Source organism: Chiloscyllium plagiosum, chromosome 16, assembly GCF_004010195.1.
Source record: "Chiloscyllium plagiosum isolate BGI_BamShark_2017 chromosome 16, ASM401019v2, whole genome shotgun sequence".
In the NCBI taxonomy this organism is placed as follows: domain Eukaryota; kingdom Metazoa; phylum Chordata; class Chondrichthyes; order Orectolobiformes; family Hemiscylliidae; genus Chiloscyllium; species Chiloscyllium plagiosum.
In genome coordinates this window covers 17738972-17761647 of record NC_057725.1, presented here as the reverse complement: position 1 = coordinate 17761647, position 22676 = coordinate 17738972, and the positions used below count along the sequence as shown (strand labels likewise).

The 22676-nt window shown below is 39.7% G+C and overlaps 1 protein-coding gene across 9 annotated transcripts in view; it reads right to left on the bottom strand.

Moving 5' to 3' along the window:
- lrrc4ca (leucine rich repeat containing 4C, genome duplicate a) overlaps nucleotides 1-22676 on the bottom strand; it is a 994912-nt gene that overhangs the window by 137256 nt on the left and 834980 nt on the right. Inside the window, exon 6 of one of the 9 annotated variants that reach the window (XR_006313900.1) lies at nucleotides 21786-22096. The exons of the other annotated variants lie outside the window; for them this stretch is intronic. The gene's annotated coding sequence lies outside the window, so the exon portion shown is untranslated. Of the gene's footprint in view, nucleotides 1-21785; nucleotides 22097-22676 lie in introns of those variants that run through there. 9 annotated transcript variants of the gene reach the window in all.

Sequence of the window (22676 nt, the reverse complement as noted above, 5' to 3'; positions counted from 1 at the left end):
TTCAAAATGTCCAACGCATCTTCCTTCCTAACAAGTATCTCCTCTAGCTTACCAGTACGTTTCACACTCTCCTCTTCAACAATACGGTCCCTCTCGTTCGTAAATACTGAAGAAAAGTACTCATTCAAGACCTCTCCTATCTCTTCCGACTCAATACACAGTCTCCCACTACTGTCCTTGATCGGACCTACCCTCGTTCTCGTGGGTAAGTATCAAATTTAACCACAGCTGAACCATCTTACAGTAAAGTATGTGGTTAATCTGGATAAACTTGAGCAGTTTCTGAGGCAAAAGGACATTAGGAACTGGAGTCAGTCATTCAGATCTTTGACCCTACCCTGCCATTTTTTGTTAAGGTCCTAGCTGATATGTATATTTCAGTTTAATTTTCTTTATTTGTACCATATTCTGGGTACCCTACCTATCAGAAACTGACCTGTTGTGAAGCTTGAAGTGTACATTCATATATTGCTTTTGAAGCAGAGATTTCAGATTTCTACAACACTTTCTGTGAGACATAGCTCTAATTCTGATGTCATATTCACCTGGTCTTCAAATTTCATCAGAGGAAATACAATATACACAATCTGCCCGACCAAATCCTTTTGTAAATTTTAAACATATTGGTCAGACTACACCCCAATTTTCTCTAGTCCTGGAAATGCAAGCTAAGCAACTAGTCTTTAAAATTTAGTTTTCTCCAAATCTGGTCATTTTACCAGATCATTAAACTAAAATGTTACTTTACCAAAGATTTAATCAAAGGTTCCAGAGATGTATTAAAATTTAAACAGAAAACTATTTTTTTTCTGTACTCTGTCAAATAGTTTTATTTTGAAAAACTTCTGGCAAATACTTATGCTGCTCGCATTCATAGACATACTGCATTGTGTGATGATGCTGCTCCTTTAATAAGGTTACATTGCCCTTGGTTATTTTTTCAGAATGATCATAAACGATAGAGGTTCCAGGGTATCTGGTTTGGATAGGTTTTAGGGCCAATTTGATTATAGCTAACAGATCCTGCCTCAGGGAAAAGGCTTTCAACTTTAAAAAAAAACACTTGTACAATGAAAGGGGAGTGGCCAGTTCTCCCAGCTCAGCTTTACTTGGTTTGGTTTGGTTTAGGCAAGCAGTCTGGCTGTTCAGAGGCTGCTAGTCAAAGAAACAGCTACGTGGAACTAGGTGCTCCATGGAATAATTCCTGCATTTGAGGAACCTTTTGCAAGAGACTTAATTGATTGCGTAGGATCCCTACTGAAAACAAAAAGTGAGCATCAATATTTATTAACAATAATGGATGTGCCCACTAGATTTCCAGAGGTCATTCCATTTTGCAATATCACTGCCAAAAAGATTGGAGAGGATTTACTCAAAGTTTTCACTAGATACAGACTACCGACAGAGATATAATCAGATCAAGAGTCAAACACCACATCAACATTATTCAAGAAAGTTATGGACAGCTTAGGAATAAAACAATTCCAATCTACTGTGTACCATCCAGAGTCGCAGGGAGCACTAGGAAGATGGCAACAGACATGAGAAACCATTTTGAGGGCTTGTAGTCAAGACTATCAAGACAATTGGGATGAAAGAATTTGGTTTGTACTTTTTTGAATCAGAGATACATTCAAATGAATCAACCAAATTCAATCCATTTGAATTAGCTTTTGGGCATGAAGTGAGAGGAAACCTCAAATTGATTAAGGAGAAATTGGTAAGTCAGAATTCAGAGACCACCCATTTGGACTATCTATCGGATTTTAGGGAATGATTAACTAGAGCGGGAGAGTTGGCTAGACAGCATTTAAAAGTAACACAGCAGACAATGAAATAGGAAGCAGATAGGAAATCAAAAACTTGCAATTTTGCCATTAGAGGTAAGGTGTTACAAGATGATTAGGGATTTAGATAGGGTTGACCGTGAGAACCTTTTTCCACATATGGAGTCAGCTATTACGAGGGGGCATAGCTTTAAATTAAGGGGTGGTAGGTATAGGACAGATGTTAGGGGTAGGTTCTTTACTCAGCGAGTCGTGAGTTCATGGAATGCCCTGCCAGTAGCAGTGGTGGACTCTCCCTCTTTATGGGCATTTAAGCAGGCATTGGATAGGCATATGGAGGATAGTGGGCTAGTGTAGGTTAGGTGGGCTTGGATCAGTGCAACATCGAGGGCCAAAGGGCCTGTACTGCGCTGTATTCTTCTATGTTCTATATTCTCTGTGTTAGTGTTACTTCCAGTGATCGGTGAACCTTTAAAAGCAAGATTTTGTGGATCTTATCAAATTAAGGAGAAATTGAGTGAGGTGAACTATTTGATAAACACTCCAGACAGAAAACAAATTTCACAGAGTGTGTCACGTAAATATGCTCAAAAGGTATTTTGACAGGGAAGGAATGCAAAAGGAGAATGTGTTGTTGGTTATAACACAGAGTGAGGAACCAAGTTTAGAGGATTCTGAATTGGATACTCTTCCAACTAAATTGGACAATGAGGAAGATGTCAAAAATTGGGATTAACTGAGTTATTTTCCAGAGGAAATTCAAACTCACCTGAAATAGCTATTGCTATCAGAAGCAACAAGTATGTGTAGGCTTTTATTAACCACAAAATGACTTTTCAATTTAAAATAACACAACAAAATGGCTTCAAGTTATGATTTGACACTGTGAACCTGCATTTCTGCTTTGCTGAGTTAGCTGAACTAGAGGATAAAGCAGACAATGGAGTCTTCATAAAATGAATCATAAGACATTAACTGACCACTTGAACTAATCTTGAACTGCAGCGTGAAATGATGATGTACGTAAGAAAAAAAAACATTTCCCAGGGAATATCATTGGATTAGCCTGCTGTCAATCATGTCACCTTATTACATTTGATTGGTCTTTTCTTGTAATTAAGGCTGTGCTGTCTCTTAAAAGCCTACAAATAATGTGTAATTTTTGAATGTAATTGCACAGTTTTGTCCAAGGAACACAGAAGCTGTCAACCTCTGTGTTGCTGGACAAAACTGTGCCCGACATCGTAATAAACTGGTAACCTTGCTTTAAACAGACCATACTCCTGTTAATTCTTTTGACTGATCACCAAACTGAGAGGCCCCTCTTGGCGGGGGAGGTGGGCGAGTCCAGATCTTCAACGGTAGTACAACAGAAAAGGATGTTGATTGGTTGGGAAGTTGTCTTTGATTAGCTGAGTGAGGACTGCAGATGCTGGAGATCAGAGTTGAAGAGTGTGGTGCTGGAAAAGCACAGCCTTTCTGACAGCATCCAAGGAATGGGAGAGTGAACGTTTCAGGCATATGCCGGATGAAGAGCTTATGTTCAAAATGTCGACTCTCCTGTTCCTCGCTTGCTGCCTGACCGGCTGTGCTTTTCCAGCACCATGCTCTTCAACTTTGACTAGCTGAGGCCTTGCAACGGAGAAAACATGGGGAATTATAGACTCTGGAGTAATTAAAAAGATGCAGTGCTTCAATGTGTTCTTTTCGGATACTGGATATTGGATTTTTAGTTAGCAATTGCATTCATTTTAATAAGGGAAGATATAAATATTTCTTACTCTTCAGAAAAGGATTCCATTTACAGATTGATAGATTCAGGAACAGGTTTTAAATTTGATCTTACAAATAGATTTGAACCTTCAAGTGTGTCGCTGAGTTTCAAAGTAAACTAATAATGAAATTACCTTCATTGCTAGTTATTCAAAATGAAATATGTCTAACAACCTCTATTAGTTCTACTGACAAAATCAAAATCCCATCTTTATTTATGCCCCTAAGACTGTAATTCTTTATAACTGCTTATTTCCCCAATACGACTAGGTTTTTTCATCTGTGACCCTTAGATGATAGCTGAAAATGTAACTTTTAGTTTCTGAATAGAAATAGCATCTTTGCCAATTAGATCCTTGAGGCATGTTGGATTGAAACTCATAACTTTACCCCAAAAGGGACTGAAGCCTGTGGCTAACAGTTCAAAGCTACAAGTTAAACATGCACTTGGGGAAGGTTTTATGCTGTGGGTTTCCAACAAACCCGTTGGGTTAGTATCAAGTCTCCTGCCAGTACATGTCTGTCATGCTGGGTGCATAACTTGTTCTTAAATATTTCTCCTGGATCTCTGAATGCTTCTTTCCATTGGAATCAGCAGGGTGTTTATCAAGGCACACATGGCAAATGCAGAAGGGACTGTCAAAGACAGTTACATGTCTTTTTCAAATAAAAAACATTGGCTACACAACTCAGCTCAGTTTTTAATTGCCTTGAATCTTTTAGTGAGTGAGTGTGTGATTCAGTGAGGGTGAGTGATATCAGAAGAGGAGCAGGTAGTCAAATAATAGCTGTAACTGGCACTGGCCAATGTGCAATCAGGTCAGGGTGGGGAGTTGGTGATGGTAATGGTTAGAGTTGGGCAGGGGCAATTGGGGACTGATTGGGGAGGGCGTCATTTCTGTTAATTAGTTCAATGATACTGTCCATTCTGTCTATGTTAACCAGTACATCACTTCCACAGTACATATCCAAGTGAGACCCACATAGCTAGCTCAAACCTCTGATAGTGAGATCATTGTAAGAGACATTCACAGCACATCCCTAGATCGCCTGTTTTGAAATGTAAATGTCCAGGATTATTGCAGCCGATGTGCCTGCATTAGGATGTCTATAGGATGCTAAAGTGCACAACAGGCTTATGGGTAGATTTCTGGAACTGCAAGATTCAGGTCAATGTTTTAAAAATAATTGTTTTGCTCAATCTCATTTGCATAGCATCAATTGTTAAATATGTTCTGAACCAAAACAATTGGACAATGTTTCAGAATGTAATGTTAAAAATTAATGGCCTGAAATTTTGCAGTCAGTGGCTAAGCAATGGTGATCTTGATCTTTGCTTCAGTTTAAATTTAACAAGCTCCACGATGTGGATTTCACCTTTTACAATGTTAATTTCACCCTGACAAAAATTATAAGAATTTTTATTACCTAGAAACAATGATGCCATTAAACAGGTAAAATAGCTAATTACATTGAATAATGTTCATTAAAAACAAAATAAGGAATAACAACCAGTAATTTTTATGATTCATCTTTTAAAATAATTCTACTGAATGCAATTTGTAGATTAGACATACACATAAAAACTAGAGTTATCCTAAATTTAAGAAAACAATCTCTTACTCTCGATGTTAATGGGTTTTTTTTAATCATGGAAGGAGAAATTTAATATTCCATAAGTATAAAGTTAATTTTCCAGGATCAGAGAAGTTTTTGAAAAGTAATTATCACCAAGAACACTGCTTAAAAAAATCAAATCCACTTTATTTAACAAAGATATAACTTTCTCAAGAGTCTTTGCAGACAGAATAGTGTTGTACAATGTGAAAGGACATGTAAACATAATCAACCTTCTAATTAATTTTCACATATAGGAATTCACCCTTTGGAAATGCTAGGAATCAGTGACCATAGCATTTGGATTTCTACATTTAATTGTGAATGTATGAATACAGGAAGTTGCTTTTGGTTTAACATAATAATAAAAGCAAATGTTCACAGTTTTGTTATTATCACAACATCAGTAGTTTGCATCTGTGTGCTAGTGCCTAAAAATTAGGATGACACTTGCTCATTGCAAGAACCTGCCGTTTGAGTCTATTAATGAGGGGTGGTTGCTGGGCTGCAGCTACTGCATAGTTCTGACTAACTGGGAAGCTCTATGATTTTTACTCCTTGTCATAGGAATATTGGAAGGATTTGGAGATTGACAATCAAACTCTTTGGCTGTATTATGACATACTTGCTGTGACTATCAAGTTCAAAAGTAGAATTTGAACTCAGATCTTATAGATAGTGCACCAGTGTTATATCATAGTTCACATTTTTATTTGCATTGTATTTATTTCCCTTGATATATTTCTAACTAGTCAACTGTAATGATGACTTTTAACAACCATCCAAATATTACATGGTTGTTATTGGGTTAGCTTTTTATTCTGTTTGCTTTAGTTCAAATTTTACCATCTGCCATAATGGGACCTGAACCTCTTTGAGGATATCAGCTTAGGTTTCAGCATTATTGGTCAAGTAACATTACCACGATATCAACACTTCCCCATTTGTGTTGGCTTAGCTGAATACTGGTGACTCTTGAGATCTCTGTGTCTTGAAGTTAATGACATTGATTTATTTCAGAAAAGGAAAGACAGATTCAACTGCTGAAGAGTTTTACTGATCTGGCAAAACCAGCTGAGTTCACTCTATTTCAGTGTAGCAGCTCTTTGAATACTGAATGTTGACGTTGCTCACGAATCTATGGAATACATAGATAGTTGCTCAAATCAGCAATTTTCAGCAATCTGTTTACGTTCATTTCAAGTTCAAGTTGATTGATCTCAATATTTTCTTCAACTCGACAAGGAATGGCCTAAAAATGCACATGGAAGAGTGCAACTTTATACTATCCTATCAAAATGTTTTACAATGATGGTGGAAAATGGCTCCATCATATTGAAATAACATATAAATCATTAGATAAAATGTAATCAACAAAGTGGAGAGTTAATTTATTACACAAGTCAATGTAAACAGCAAGTTTTAAAATGTAGCAGGATCATATGTTTTTAAGATGAAATGAAAGTGTTTTCAGATGAAGTATGCAATTCTTAACCCTGAATAAAATTTGTCCATAAAATCCAGATTTAATTAACCAAAAAAATCAGCTAAGCTTAGGTACTTCTGATGAGTGGAATCTTGATTAATCCCACTTTTATACAAACATAAAAAACACAAGCAGGTCTCGGCCATTTGAACCCGAGGGCTGGCTCCACCCTTCAATATGATCACAGCTGATTATTTAACTCTGTAGTCTGTTCCCATTTTCTCACCATACTCGTTGATTTCATTAGCCCCAAGAACCATATCTAACTCCTCCTTGAAACCATTCAATATTTTGGCCTCATTCACTTTCTGTGGCAGTGCATTTCACAGGCCCATCACCCTCTGAGTGAAGAGATTTCTTCTTATCTCAGTTTTAATGTTCTATTCCAAATCCTTATGTCATGACTCCTGTTTCTGGACTTCCCAGTGATTGGGAACATCTTTACTGTCTTTACCCTGGTCTCGTCCTGTTACAATTTTGTAGCTACTTCTGATGAGTGGAATCTTGATTAACCCCACTTTCACACAAACATAGAAAACAGAGGCAGGACTAGGCCATTTGACCTTTAGGGCTGGCTCCGCCATTCAATATGATCACAAGGTGATCCCCTCATTCTTCTAAACTCCAGAAAATTTGCAATCAAAATAAAGCCAAAATGGTGTTTGGTGATAAATTTTAATCAACTAAGCGACATATTCTGAGTTTGCATGTGTTGATTTGTGTTCCTTGTGACTGCAATTGAATGACCTTTTTACAACTATTACTGATTGATAGAAAGTGAGGGCTGCAAATGCTGGAGATCAGAGCTGAAAATGTGTGTTGCTGGAAAAGCGCAGCAGGTCAGGCAGCATCCAAGGAACAGGAGAATCGACGTTTCGGGCATAAGCCCTTCTTCAGGAACTGATTGATGTCAATAAATATGACTGTGTACCATATGATGGACACTAGCAACACCGAATTTCAGCCACTATTAACTTCATGTCAAATGTGGAAACAATTGGAAAATAACAGTACTTTTTTCTTAATTCAGTTCAACTGTACAAAATGATGCTAATGTATTCCAGTTAGAGCATTCAATTAGTTGTGATTCTTAGTTAAAAATCGCATAATATCTGGTTATAGTCCAACAGGTTTAATTGGAAGCACTAGCTTTCGGAGCGACGCTCTTTCATTAGGTGGTTCATCAGGAGCAGTGCTCCGAAAGCTAGTGCTTCCAATTAAACCTGTTAGACTATAAGCTGGTGTTGTGCGATTTTTAACTTTGTACACCCCAGTCCAACACCGGCATCTCCAAATCGTGATTCTGAGTTACTTCCATTTCTCCAGCTGGTAGGCCATTACACAAGTTTCGCAACCCATGTGATGAAATACTTGCTGATATTCCTCCTAATTCACCCTTTGTCAGTTTGCAACTCCTTTCTCTTTGTCTTACATAATGATTTAATTTTCTGGATTTATCTTTCCTGTGCCATTACAAGGTTGCATACCTGTGTAACATCATTTCACAAATATTCTAAAGCTGAAGGACCCATTGTATTACTTGTAATTGGCAGTTCCAAGACAGGTGATCATTCTTCTGCTTTTCTTTGTTGCAAAGCAGTATTGCATTGAGTAAATGGGATATAGTACACGTTAACTATACAGTAAATTGGATATTTAATAATATGTAGGTAGTAGGAATTAACTGGGATTCACTTTTGCTCCAGTCTATAGGAGCAGGCTGCAACTGTGACTAAAAGAGAAAATGCTGGAAAATCTCAGCAGGTCTGGCAGCATCTGTAAGGAGAGAAAAGAGCTGGTGTTTCGAGTCTAACTGATCCTTTGTCAAAGCTGATGAGGAAATAAGTTCAGTGGGGCAGGAGCATGCTGACACAATGGGCCTGCCAGGACAGTCCTTCTTGTGGATTTTGGGGAGTAGGTAGAAACGAGCTGTCCGGGGTTAGGAGAGTATGAGGTTATGAGGTTAGAAGCTGTTGAGGTGGGGGGGGTGGCATCCGGAGGAAAAGAGAAAATGCTGGAAAATTTCAGCAGGTCTGGCAGCATCTGTAAGGAGAGAAAAGAGCTGACGTTTCGAGTCTAACTGACCTTTTGTCAAAGCTGAAACTGTGACTGTTGGATTTCAAGGAGAATGCTTATAATGTGTACCTCTGCAAGCAAACCATTACAAAGTGTGCAAAAATTAGGCTCCAGTGCTATCCTTCATTGTCTGGTTTTCTGCAGTGTAAAATATACAAAGCACAAAATGACCACGTGCTGTCCAATTTGGTTTTGATTACCTATGACTTATAATACGTTGTTTAAGTGACATAGCCAATGCCCATTTGGCTTTGTTGATTGCTGTGCTGAACTGGTTAGATAGTTTAAGCATCTAGTCTACAAAGACTCAAAGGTCTTTTACAACTATAGCTTTAGTTATTTTCAGTACCATTCATGAAGTACGCATCACGTCATTTCCTTTCCACATGAAGTATGTTCCAGCTGTCTTTATTAAATTTTGCCAGCCATGGCTCGGTTTCATTGTTTGTTCTCAAAAATAAAGTCAAGCAGCATTTATTTATGAAATTATTCCACATCCACAGTAGTGAAGCATCAGAACCCACTTATGATTCTGTCACTTGTGAGTTAACCAGTCAGCATTTACTTTTTTACAATGTCATATAATTGGTTGCTGTACAGACTCTGATGAAAATGAATTATAACTATATAATAATTTTACAGAGTTTCCAAATTTGCTGATTTCACTGTGTGAGAAAATCTCAATGATGTATGCAATGCCACTGTATTGTTATGTTGCTCAATGAAAATGACTTCCAGGACTATTTCTGTACCCAGTCTGTATTGTACATCAAACACTCTTCCAGATATCCAAGTTAAAATGTCTTTTTTTTTCCTAGCAAATGAATAAGCTTTATTTTCAATGTTCTTAAAATCAATGTAAAATGATGTAAACAAATTATCAGTTTCCTTTTTCTTGGTTTAAAGACTCAGAACAAAGGCTGAATTATGCAGTGTTCAGCAAGGGATTTTGACATAGGCAGCACTGTTTTAATAATAGGATGTTCTGATAATTCAGCTTCTGTTCTGTGAATAAACGGAAATGAGATATACTGAGTTGATGTTGTGTGGTTGCGGGGGTGGAGAGGGTTGGGAGAGAGCGAAGGCTATGACTCCCAGAAGTAAGTTAATGCCTTTGATCCGAAACTCCTTTTTCTGGAGGTTGAGACCATAATTCATTGTAAACTAAGGGCAACATGGCACATACAGAACATTTTGTGGCTTTGTCTGAAAAAAAAGCCTCAGTTGTTGCTGATTTATCTTGACAGTATGTTTAATTAAGATTTAATGAGAACTGTTTTAATATTCAGTATTTCTACTGTGTTCATTTAAGAAGCTGTTCCTCTCTATAACCCTTTAATCTTTATGTTACAAGACATAGTACTGCATTTAGTGGATCTGTTCATACAGCTCTACACAGAGAACAACAATACATAGGCCCCCATTAGGATGGCAATGCACCTGAGGGAGGAATCAAATTACATTGTTCACTATCAAAGTGAAACTTGAGCATTTCATTATCATCTGAGATTGAGAGGGAGACTGAGACTGGGAGACATTGCAGCAAATTACACAGTTTCACCTCTATATATGTTCATGACAGCATCATTGCTTTTGATTTCTATTGCACCTCAATCTTATTTGTCTTTCTCTCTCTTGTTCATTTGTTTTCAAGTTTCGGTTAGCTAAATAACAAATTATAAAGAGTAGCAACAGGAGCAATGGTTATCTATATTTTGGACTGAGATTCTACTTCACCACTTTCGAGTTGACTGCTCATGTTAATATTGGTACCAAGACCTTGGTTGACTTATTGTCAACTTCGCCATTACCCTCCTGGATAAATCATGTGTGAAATTTCAACAACAGAACATGGTGAAGAAGGGTGGAGACAACTTGTTTTGCTTATTGAATTCCTAAATTGGAGCATACAAAGGCAAAGCCTTTCTTGTCTTTTGAGTGGGTGATACAACAGTTAATGTCCAATGCAACATGGATCCTTATAATTACAGAGTAAGTTTTCAAGTAAAGTGCATCAAGGTTACTCGCTCTTACCTGAGGAAAGTGCCACTAATTACAAGGCAGTAAAAATGGTTTTTGAACCTACACCAGTTAATGCCATCAAAAATTCAATACCTTCAGGAAATCTCCTGATCAGACATTCTAGGATCTAAAAAGCTTAAGAAGCTATCTTGTGAGCAGAGGATCTAGCACTGAAGACATAAGCCACTTACAAAAAAACGCATTAAAATTATTCTCGAGTAGTTTAAAAACTCCATCCTGCTCCCAATAAGAATTAACCTCGGTGAATAGAGAGTGACTGGGTTCAGGCAGCCAGCCATATTGGCTGATGATTGTGAGTTGTCCACAAAATCCTGTTCCAAAGGATTCCCCCCCCCAACCCCATCACTTCCAACTAAACTGGAAGTTTAGAAGTCGGAAGAGTGACAGGAAACTGAGGAGGGAGGGAAATACTGGGAGCCCTCCTTAGAATGGAAAGAGGTGGTAAAGATATGAAAGGTGTGGCCAATAAACATGTGATTTGGTGGCAAGTAGGCCGGGCAGGTCTGGAAGCTGCAGGGAAATCAATGCGGTTTATCTTGGCACGTGCTGTCCTTGCAGAGAATAGGGATCAGTCATAATCCAGGTTACAGATCTGACTCAATTGCGTCAATCATGAGATAGCATAGATTTAAAGTAGGGGTCAAGAGATTTAGAGGAAGATTTGGGAAAGTATGTTTTCTCTGGGAATCTGGAATGTACTGCCTAGGAAGGTAGTGGAGGTCAGAAATCGTACAACCTTCAAAAAATAATTGGATGAGCACTTCAAATATCATAACATTCAAGGACATGGGACAAGTGCAGGAAATTGCAATTAGCAGACTTTTGATGGTAGTAATGAGAGTGCAGACTCAATTGGCCAAAGGGCCTTTTCTGCACTGTATGAATCTCTGACTGCAGATGTTATTATCTGTAAAGACAGGACTGAGAGCAAAAATGGGGTTAAATTACTTCCTGAAAGTGACTGGGATTTTGGATCTAAGGAAAGGTTGTCATGTTTCCCCAGGGTGAGGTGAGCAAGCCTGGATCGGTAATGAGGGATATCCCAGCCGACCAAATCTCAACTGCTGGGAAAAGACCCGAGTTTCCTACCAGACAGCACAATAGGTGCCAAGGTGCTGGTAAAAGAAATTATAGGAGGGTCCATGCTCATCCCCTTCACTGGGTGCACCTGGGGTGTGACCTTACATTCAGACCAATGGCCATGAAAGTCACCTGGGGCCTTCTCAGCATCTGGTACCTTAATGAATTGGGACACCTAGCCAAAGATCTGATCATAAGACAACATGGCTCTGATTAACCTCTGCAGATATAGCAAAAGCAATCAGAGCATGATATTTTGAATAAGACAGCAGTTGGGTGAATGCTTGCCTTTCACCTTTGATCCATTAAAGAGAAATTGATGGCTGTTGGGAGAAATGTAGACATAACATTTTGTTATAATTAGATGAGCGAAAACTTTTCAGCTTCATAAAAGTTTCCAATTCCACTTGGCTGAATGAGTGAGCAGATGGATCTTTACAGACACTGATCTGGTGTAAAGGTCAATACCAGGCAATCATGCATTCTTGATAAGATATATCTCATGACACATAAGGTGCAATATACCAGAACATTCTGAGTCTTAAAGCCATGTGAACATCCTTGTAAATCTTTACTGAACCTTTTCAAGTTTCGCAACTTCCTTCCTATAGACCAGAATTGCACACAATATTCCAAAAGTGGCTGAACCAATGTCCTGTACAGTCGCAACATGACCTCCCAACTCCTTTACTCAGTGAATAAAAGCAAATTACTGCAGATGCTGGAATCTGAAACCAAAAGAGAAAATGCTGGAAAATCTCAGCAGGTCTGGCAGCATCTGTAAGGAGAGAAAAGAGCTGACATTTCGAGTCTAACTGACCCTTTGTCAAAGCTTTAACAAAGGGTCAGTTAGACTCGAAACGTCAGCTCTTTTCTCTCCTTACAGATGCTGCCAGATCTGTTGAGATTTTCCAGCATTTTCTCCTTTACTCAGTGCTCTGACTTAAATGGTGGAGCAGGGTCAAGGGGCCAGATAGCCTACTCCTACACCTATATCTTAAGTTCTTATGTCCTCACCACCCTACCACTGCCAATTGTCCACTCAGGAAGTCACTTAGAGGCTTCCTGGTCACCTCAATACACCTGGTAAGTGGTAGGGAGTCATTCTGATACTAGTGTGAGGGTAAAAATGGCCAAAAGGAGAGGTGGGAGAGCTGCAGCTGTCACCTGCTTTCAAAATATCCTGTGACAGCAGGAAAATATCAATATTCCCACCTGATCCTTCTGTTGCCAGTTTACCAATGCTTTTGCCTCTTTGCTCACATTCATTGAATTGGTAAAATCCAATTTGTGGAACTTCAAACAACTACTTGTTAATTACTTGGCATTCTCAGTGATGTTGAGTGTTATGCATTTAGATGCCATGAACTGAATGCATCAGCATATTCCTTTGGTGGTCAGCCATCTATAATATCTCTGAAGTGTTTACCAATGAGCAGAGAGAAGACTATGACGGGATGCAGTTGAGAGAGTGGTCAGGAACTTTCTAATCTAATTCTTCAGCCAACTGTTCAGTGATTTGTACAGATTGGATTCCCTACAGTATGGAAACAGGCCCTTTGGCCCAACAATAAAAGCCTCTGAAGAGCAACCACCCAGGCCCATTCCCATACCCTATATTTACCCCTGACTAATGCACCCAACACCATGGGCAATTTAGCATGGCCAATTTATCTGGCCTGCACATCTTTGGATTGTGGGAGGAAACTGAGCACCCCGGAGGAAACCCATGCAGACACAGGGAGAATGTGCAAACTCCACATAAACAGTCACCCGAGGCGAGTGTGGTGAAGAGAGGCTGAGAGATAAATAGAGGTGGGGTGAGCTGGTGGAAAGGTCGCTGGTGGATGAGGTGATGGTGAAGGTGATAGGTCAGAGCAGAGCGTTGAGCGAATAGGTGGGAAGGAAGATGGACAGGTAGGACAATTCAAGAGAGCAGTGCTGAGATGGAGGGTTGGATCTGGGATAAGGTGGGGGGGGAGGGAAGATGAGGAAACTGGTTAAATTAACATTGATGCCATGTGATTGGAGGGTCCCAAGGCGGAGGATGAGGCATTCTTCCTCCAGGCGTTGGGTGCCTTGGATTTGGCAGTGGACGAGGTCTTCGACTTGTATGGTCTTGGGGGAGTGGGAGGGGGAGTTGAAGTGGTTGGCCACAGGGCAGTGGGGTTGTTTAGTGCGTGTGTCCCAGAAATGTTCCCTGAAACATTCTGCGAGTTGGCATCCTGTCTCCTCAAGGTAGAGGAGACCAATCAAGAGCCATGGACACAGAAGATGAGATGTTTGGATGTGCAGGAAAATCTCTGCTGGATGTGGAAGGATCCTTTGGGGGCCTTGGATGGAGGTGAGGGGGGAGGTGTGGGCACAGGTGTCACACCTCATGTGGTGGCAAGGGAAGGTGCCAGGAGTGGAGGATGGGTTGGTGCGGGGGAGGGCGTGGACCTAACAAGGGAGTCGCGGAGGGAATGATAGGGAGGAAAATATATGGCTGGTGGTGTGGTCTGACTCTAGGTGATGGAAATGGCAGTGGATGATGCACTGTATCTGGAGATTGGCAGGGTGGAAGGTAAGGACCAGGGATGTTCTATCCTCGTTGCGGTTGGAGGAGTGCGGTTCAAGGGGGGGAGGTACAGAAAGTGGAGGGGATGGGCTGGAGGGCATTGTTGACCACGTGGGAGGGGAAATTGCGGTCCTTGAAGTAGGAGGCCATCTGGGATAGTCTGGAGTGGAATTGCTCCTCCTGGGAGCGGATACAGCAGAGGCGGAGGAATTGGGAGTAGCATTTTTACAGGAGGGGGAGTGAGAAGAGGTGTAGCCCAGGTAACTGTGGGAGTCAGTGGGTTTGAAGTAGATGTGTGTATGAGTCGGTCACCAGAAATGGAGACTGAGAGGTCCAGGAAAGGGAGGGAGGTCTCAGGAATGGTCCAGGTGAACTTGAGGCCAGGGTGGAAGGTGTTCGTGAAGTTGATGAACTGTTCAACCTCCTTGTGGGAGATGAGATAGCACCGATACAGTCATCAATGTAGTGGAGGAAATGGTGTGGAAAAGATGCCAGTGTAACTACAATGGGCTGAAAAGTCTACTTCTACTCCTAAATCTTATGGTTTTTATGGTTTAATTATTAACAATAACTTTAAATATAAGTATTTGTTTCCAGAAAACCTCACTGTTGTTTATTTTTGTATCGTTTTAAGCCTTTGGCATTTAGATAGAATTAACTGGGCTCCAGCAAAATGACATCAGCTTCAATGTTGAGAAAATTGATGGGATCCATGCCTTAGCCCCAATTAATTACTGAGTCCCAAGTTTCAAACACCCACATGTCACCTACAATTTTCATAGGCAGTAAGGATAGAGGCAAGTCGTATTTTGCAGTTAACAGAGGCAGCAGCTCATTTAAAAGTACAGCTGGCCTCACTCAGAAGTAATCTCCATTAGGACACTGACACACGACTCTTATACTTTGAGGTAAATGTTGAAAGCTATTAGCATTCTTTGAACAGGTCAGGTAGCCTTTGGCAGGGGTCAGGTTTTCTTTGGGAAATGTCAAATCATCTTTTGGGTTGCAACTTGTGTACGTGAATATAAGAAAAGTTGGATAAGGTCTATGGAACAGTCAGGTCTTTTGCTCTTGAAATTTTTGAAAATGGGCGAATGTGAGGACTACAGATACTGGAGATCAGAGTTAAGATTAGAGTGGTGCTGGAAAAGCACAGCAGGTCAGGCAGCACCCAAGGAGCAGGAAAATCGACTTTTCGAGAAAAAGCCCTTCATCAGGATTTTTTGAAAATCCCAACCTATGGTTGAAAACAAAAGGGGCTTGCAATTTCTCTCACTGTTTTCTAACATAAACCTGAGCTCAATCATGACAAGATTCGAGAGTGTTTCGACAATGATCATGATCATACAGATGACCTGAAAAGTGAAAGTCTGACTGACAGCTCCAAGTGATATTGGTTGATTATTTGAACAGAAAGAATGTGTAATGTTCTGGGAAAACTGACAGTAATGATGCTCATTTGAATAGCCAGTGCAAACACAATGGATTGAATGACCTCTTTCTCTGTCTTGCTCCACTTGATTTGCAATATGACGTAGGGCAATGAATACAAACATCTGCTTTTATAAAGCAGTAAGTATTTGAAGAGATTTGACCTTATTGAATGGACTTCTATCAAAGAGACAGTTATGAGATAGTTAAGTAGTTAAGTCTGTAATAAATATTTAGAATATTACTTAATTTCATCTCACTTTGGCTCCTGAGATCTTCCCACAGTGAAAACAGAGTTAGCATCGAAAGCACAAGGACCTTGAAAGGGTTCAGAAAAGATTTACAAGGATGTTGCCAGAGTTGAGCTATAGGGAGAGGTTGAACAGGCTGGGGCTATTTTCCCTGGAGTGTCTGAGGCTGAGGGGTGACCTCATCGGGGTTTATAAAGTCATGAGGGGCATGGATAGGGTAAATAGACAAAGTCTTTTCCCTGGATTGAGGGAGTCCAGAACTAGAGGGCATAGGTTTAGGGTGAGAGGGGAAAGGTATAAAACAGACCTAAGGGGCAATGTTTTCACACAGAGGGTGGTTTGTGTAAGGAATGAGCTGCCAGAGGAAGTGGTGGAGGCTGGTACAATTGTAACATTTAAAAGGCATCTGAATGGATATATAAATAAGAGGGTTTGGAGAGATATGGGCCAGGTGCTGGCAGATAGGACTAGATTGGGTTGGGATATCTGATGGGCATGGACGAGATGGACCAAAGGGTCTGTTTCTGTGCTGTACATCTCTATGACTCTATGACCAAAGGTGGTGGTGAGGGGACATTGCACAAGAAATGCATTTACATTAACTTAGATTAGAGTTTAAAAGGCCATGGGGATGAGTGGAAGTCATGAGCTGAAGTGAATTGGAACTAAGTTATTCTTTGGCCAGGACAAGCATTAGAGATGGGTGGAGAGATTGAGTAGAGGCCATGAGTTGATATGGAGAGTACATGAGCTATGAGAAAAGGCGGAGGCATGAATTGGCATGGATGGTGATTGAGAAATGTGAAGGTGAGGGTGTTTGAATGCTAGTTGTTTGCTCTTCTTGGTTAGTATTTTCATTACAATGAGGATGAAATCCCAGAGCACTGAAGAGGACCTTTCAAGGAACCCACCTTGGAACCTGCAACCACTGTGGTTGCTTTCACACTATTGTGGGAGGCAGTGAGCCTGATTACAGTTAGGTCTCATCACACTCAAAGAAAGATCTGGAAGCTCAGGGCATTTTCTCCTCATTCAAATTAATGTACTGAGAAAATTTCCTGACTTTGCACATCCCTGGAGCTGCAAGCAAAACTTCAGTCTTTAGATTTTCAGAGAATTTAGAACACAGACCATTCCACTCAATTGGTCCGTTTCGATATTTATGTTTGTTGCAAACCACATCTAACTAGACCATTATACCTTCCTGTTCTTTTTTCTATCTTGTACTTATTTAGTTCCCATTTGAAACATTCCATTTGGTAACAAAATCACACAATTTACCTCTTCTCCTGCAATGAATAGGAACTAAGACAAACTGAAGAGGAACTAACAACAAATAAGAAGAATTGTATGTCTTTACTGCCAGTTGCTTGTCTTATGCCAGTCACATAAACACAATCTTCATCAGCCACATCCTCAACATGACTCTTTCCTAAATGCACTGCTAAGACTTTCAACATTATTCTGCTCTCTATTTCCTCAAACTGTTTAAGCAGCATTATTCCATCAGGTGGAACCACACTGGAATTCTGTGAATAATTCCCAGTTTCTATGCTGATTAATCACAGCCAACACAATCTGAAAGCATTCTTGCATGTAATAATAGCTCAAGAATTGTTTTGCATTTTTTTTTCTACAGAAAAGACATTTAAAGCGGGTTGACCTTCCCAACAGGGAAAATGCTGGGAAATGTAATCACACCAAAGGCTTTGAATGACTATTAACAGTAAAAACTGTACCACAAACACTGAGGATTTATTTCAAGATGTAAGTGTACATGGAACGCTGCTACTTGTTCAATTAAATTTATCCATCAGGAGTTATCCTTCTGGTGGCAGCACTAATCTTTTCTTGAACGTTGACTGAGCTTCTGTTTCCAATATTCCACCTGGAAGTCTCATCCACATGTCAATCATTATTTGTGGAATAAATACCCTAAGCTCATCCCTAAGTTTACCTTATAAACCTAGGCCCTTGTTACAATAAAATAAAGAGTGATAATTGAGGATCTGGTTGTAGGTTTGCTCGCTGAGCCCAAAGGTTCGTTTTCAGACGTTTTATCACCTTGCTAGGTAACATCTTCAGTGAGCCTCCGGATGAAGAACTGGTGGTGTAGCTTGCTTTCTATTTGTATGTTTGAGTTTCCTTGGGTCGGTGATGTCATTTCCTGTGGTGACGTCACTTCCTATGCTGATATCATTTCCTGTTCTTTTTCTCAGTGAATGGTGAATGGGATACAAGTCAATGTGTTTGTTGATAGAGTTCTGGTTGGAATGCCATGTTTCTAGGAGTTCTCATGCATGTCTTTGTTTGGCTTGTCCTCAGATGGATGTGGGCGGCACGGTGGCACAGTGGTTAGCACTGCTGCCTCATAGCGCCAGAGACCCGGGTTCAATTCCCGCCTCAGGCGACTGACTGTGTGGAGTTTGCACATTCTCCCCATGTCTGCGTGGGTTTCCTCCGGGTGCTCCGGTTTCCTCCCACAGTCCAAAAAATGTGCAGGTTAGGTGAATTGGCCGTGCTAAATTGCCCGTAGTGTTAGGTGCAGGGGTAAATGTTGGGGGTCTTGGTGGGTGCGCTTCGGCAGGTCGGTGTGGGCTTGTTGGGCCAAAGGGCCTGTTTTCACATTGTAAGTAATCTAATCTAATCTAATCTAATCTAAGATGTGTTGTCCTAGTCAAAGTGGTGTCCTTCCTCATCCGTAAGTAAGGATACTAACGAGCGTGGATACAAATAGAAAGTGGGCTACGCCACCAGTGCTTCATTCGGAGGCTCACTGAAGATGTTAACTAGTATGGTGATGAAACATCTGAAAATGAACCTTCTAGCTCAGCGAGCAAACCTACATCCAGAACCTGAACCGTGGTTACAAATCTTCTCAAAACTCACTAGGGGTAATTGAGCTTCTTTCTTTAAACCCGGTGTTGGTTGGTCACACAAGTATATTTTGTTAATTTCAGCACATACCTAGGTCACATGTTAACTAAAAAAGGTATTTAACTCAATCAAAGTGAAGGAGCCAATTTTTTTGTTTTCATGTTATGTCATATTTTCTTGAGCTAAAAAAGAGAGAAATTTTGTTCCTGATTAAACACCAGGAAATGAATAAAATCATGGTCACACACACACACACACACCCACACACATAATAATTTTACAAATCATTGAGTGTATTTGGTACAGACAGAGAAATATAGGGTTGCACTGTATAAACTCCTTAGAGCTTGAGGTGTTAGATTTTTAACTTGAGGCCACAATTGTTTAATTGTTGACTGGGGGTATCACTTGCAGTGACCAAGGTTTTAGATACTGTTGAGTTCTTCCTTAATGGCTTTTTCCCCAGTCTGTCTTTTTTCTTTACTTCAGAGTGGCTGAGAAAAACAATAAGAAAGACAGGCTTGCCCCTCTTGTCATTACACATTCAATTCTCTTTCTCTCTGCTTTGCAATTCAAAACTTGAAAAATGGCTTATGGACACATTTCCAAATTTGACTCCATTGCCTTTCCAAGCTAGCTAATTGAAAGATGAATTTTACATCTCACAAAGCATGAAATTATCATTTAAGTTTAAACGTATGTACATTAAGATGTAAATATGTTGAAGGTAATTCAGGTAATGTTTTCCAGGTGAATATGTGAAATGCATGAGGAGTTTTCTTAATGAGGAAAGGCTAAACAGGCTTGGCTTGTATCTGCTGGTGTTCAGAAGAATAGGAGATGCCTTGACTATATAATCCTGACAGGGTGGATGTGGACTGGGACATTCAGGTCTCACTGAACATTCAACTCTCTCAATATACATTCAAATAATAACCTGCTTTCCTAATTTTGCTATAAGTGGATAGTTTCACACTTATCCACATTATAATGTATCTGCTATGCATTTTCCCATCCACTCACCCTGCCTAAATCATATTGTGACATCTCTGCATCCTCGGTGCAGCATAACAAGATCATTTTATCTTAACGACAGAGGAACCTCGATTATCCGAACGCTGATTATCTGAATTTTGGATTATCTGGACAAGATAGCAAGGTCCCGATGCTTGGCTGAACTGTGAAATCCGACATTTAGAAACTAAAATGTCAAAAATTTCTGACACGTAAGTCAGAGTGGATTCCTGTCACCTCCTTTGATCAACTGTGTCTGCTACAATGTATTCAATAATTAACACAAAAAAATTACTCTTCATAATGCACCTTTAATATGAAGATAGCATTATTTCAAATCTTCAATAGAATTAAGGAAGTTTTTTGATTTTTATATATTAGAATTAAATATTTAGACACAAAGATGAGGATGGGACATTACCTAAGAGGGAAAAAAACTTTTATTCTGAAATACTTGAGAGAACTCCAGTAAAGTAGGAAAGCTCAAAATTACATTGGTACCATGAGGGTGTATTCTTGCATAATCAGATTTGGGTCAAGGAAAACAAAAAATAATTATTTAAACACAAAAACTCATTTCCATTTTCTTAACAACAAATCTGTTTATAGCTTTAGACTTTTTCCATGCACTCTAAACAATAGTTAAATCCCTCTATTGACGATAGCCTTTGCAAATGTTAAACTGTTAATAACCATCTTAATGCCCGTATATAGTAATTATGATTTTTTTTCAAATATCCTGCATTGGTTAATAGCTCTGCCATCCACACACAAATATAAATACATCAAATGTGCACGACTCCTTGAAATGTTTCTGACTGATCTCCCTCCAGAAAAATGTTAATGCAAACTTACATTTATACCGAACATTAAACTGTGATCTTTGCTTATCTCCAATCTCATTGTTTTAATCCCCCTGTTGCTATTCTGTGCATCATTTTTATTTACATCATCACAAAACAAAGAAAACTTACAGTCCAGGAACAGGCCATTTGGACCTCCAAGCCTGAGCCGATTCAAATCTACTGTCTAAACCTCTCGCCCAATTCCTAACCATCTGCATCCCTCTGCTCCCCACCTACTCATGCATCTGTCCTGATGCATCTTAAATGAACCCTACCATGCCTGCCTCTACTACCTCTGCTGGTAACGCGTTCCAGGCACCTACCTCCCTCTGTGTAAAGTACTTTCTGCGTGTATCCCCCTTAAACTTTTCACCTCTCACCTTGAAAGCGTGACCTTTCGCTATTGAATCCTTCACCGTGGGAAAAAGCTTATCTCTATCCACCCTGTCTATACCCTTCATGATTTTGTAGACCTCAGTCAGGTCCCGCCCACCTTTTTTCTAATGAAAACAATCCGAACCTACTCAACCTCTCTTCATAGCTAGCACCTTCCATACCAAGCAACATCCTTCTCTGCTCCCTCTCCAAAACGTCCACATCCTTTTCGTAATGTGACGACCAGAACTGTATTCTAAGTGCAGCCGAACCAAAGTCTTGTACAATTTTAACATGACTTGCCAGCTCTTCTACTCAATACCCCATCCGATGAAGGCAAGCATACCATATGCCTTCTTGACCACTCTATCCACCTGAGCAACCACCTTCAGGGTACAGTGGACCTGAACTCCAAGATCTCTCTGCTCATCAACTTTTCCCAAGGCTCTTCCGTTTATAGTATAGTTCGCTCTAAAATTAAACTGCTAACTTAAACGAATTCAAAAAGATTTCTATCAGTAATTTATTTCCATTTCCTTTCCTTTTATCACTCTAAATGTTTCTTCAATCTCTGAATTCTCTTTCGGATTTTCCTCTTCTCTAGTTTAAATACTTGTTCAATTGACAACATCTTCAACAATGGAGACACCTCCCAGTCTATTCCCATGGTCTGATCTTCTCATTGTTTTACCTCCTGCTCTCCTCTTTTCGTGGTCATTTCTCTTTCTTGGCCAAGGCCATGCTTTGAAATCTTCCATTTCTCCCTCCTCTGGACTTTTATTCTCACACCGCTCCAGTCAGTGGTCTTCACGAGTCCCGGATTGGTCACTATTTTGAGAAACCGCATTGCATGTGTCCCAGCACATGCACCGAGGTGGCATCTGCATCAAAAAATGCAGTTACAAAATATCCCTCACTCCAAACTGAAAATGCAAATGAGAGAGGACGTGCAGCACAGGGAACACTCCTTAATTCTAAATGAGCTATGTGAATTCAAATTATTCTATGTAGCTCTTTTAATGATATCCTTGCACCGTTATATTATTGGTATTGTTAGACTATAATTATATTAATTAAGCCTATGTGCAGTTAAAGTAATAAATTAACTGTTTGATCAAGAGAATACTAAGCTATTATTTTGCCTTTTAATGATGTTAATGATATCTGCATCCTGTTAACATACTGATAACAATTTTAAGTTCTTTTAAATCAATGATATTTTTATGTGGTTAAGGAATTAACACAATTAAGATACAAATGAGAACTTCATATTTCCGAGCGATTGATGATAGTCTAATAGATATTAATATCCTTTTTACAAAGATTCAAATGATTAGACTTCTCAATGTTTCAATCTTTTATTGTACAATGAGGCATGATAGTGAAGCCGAAAGAATAGAAAGGCTACTGGTTTTATTTCTGCTCTGCGATGTGTTTTTTTTAGACTGGATTCACGACAGC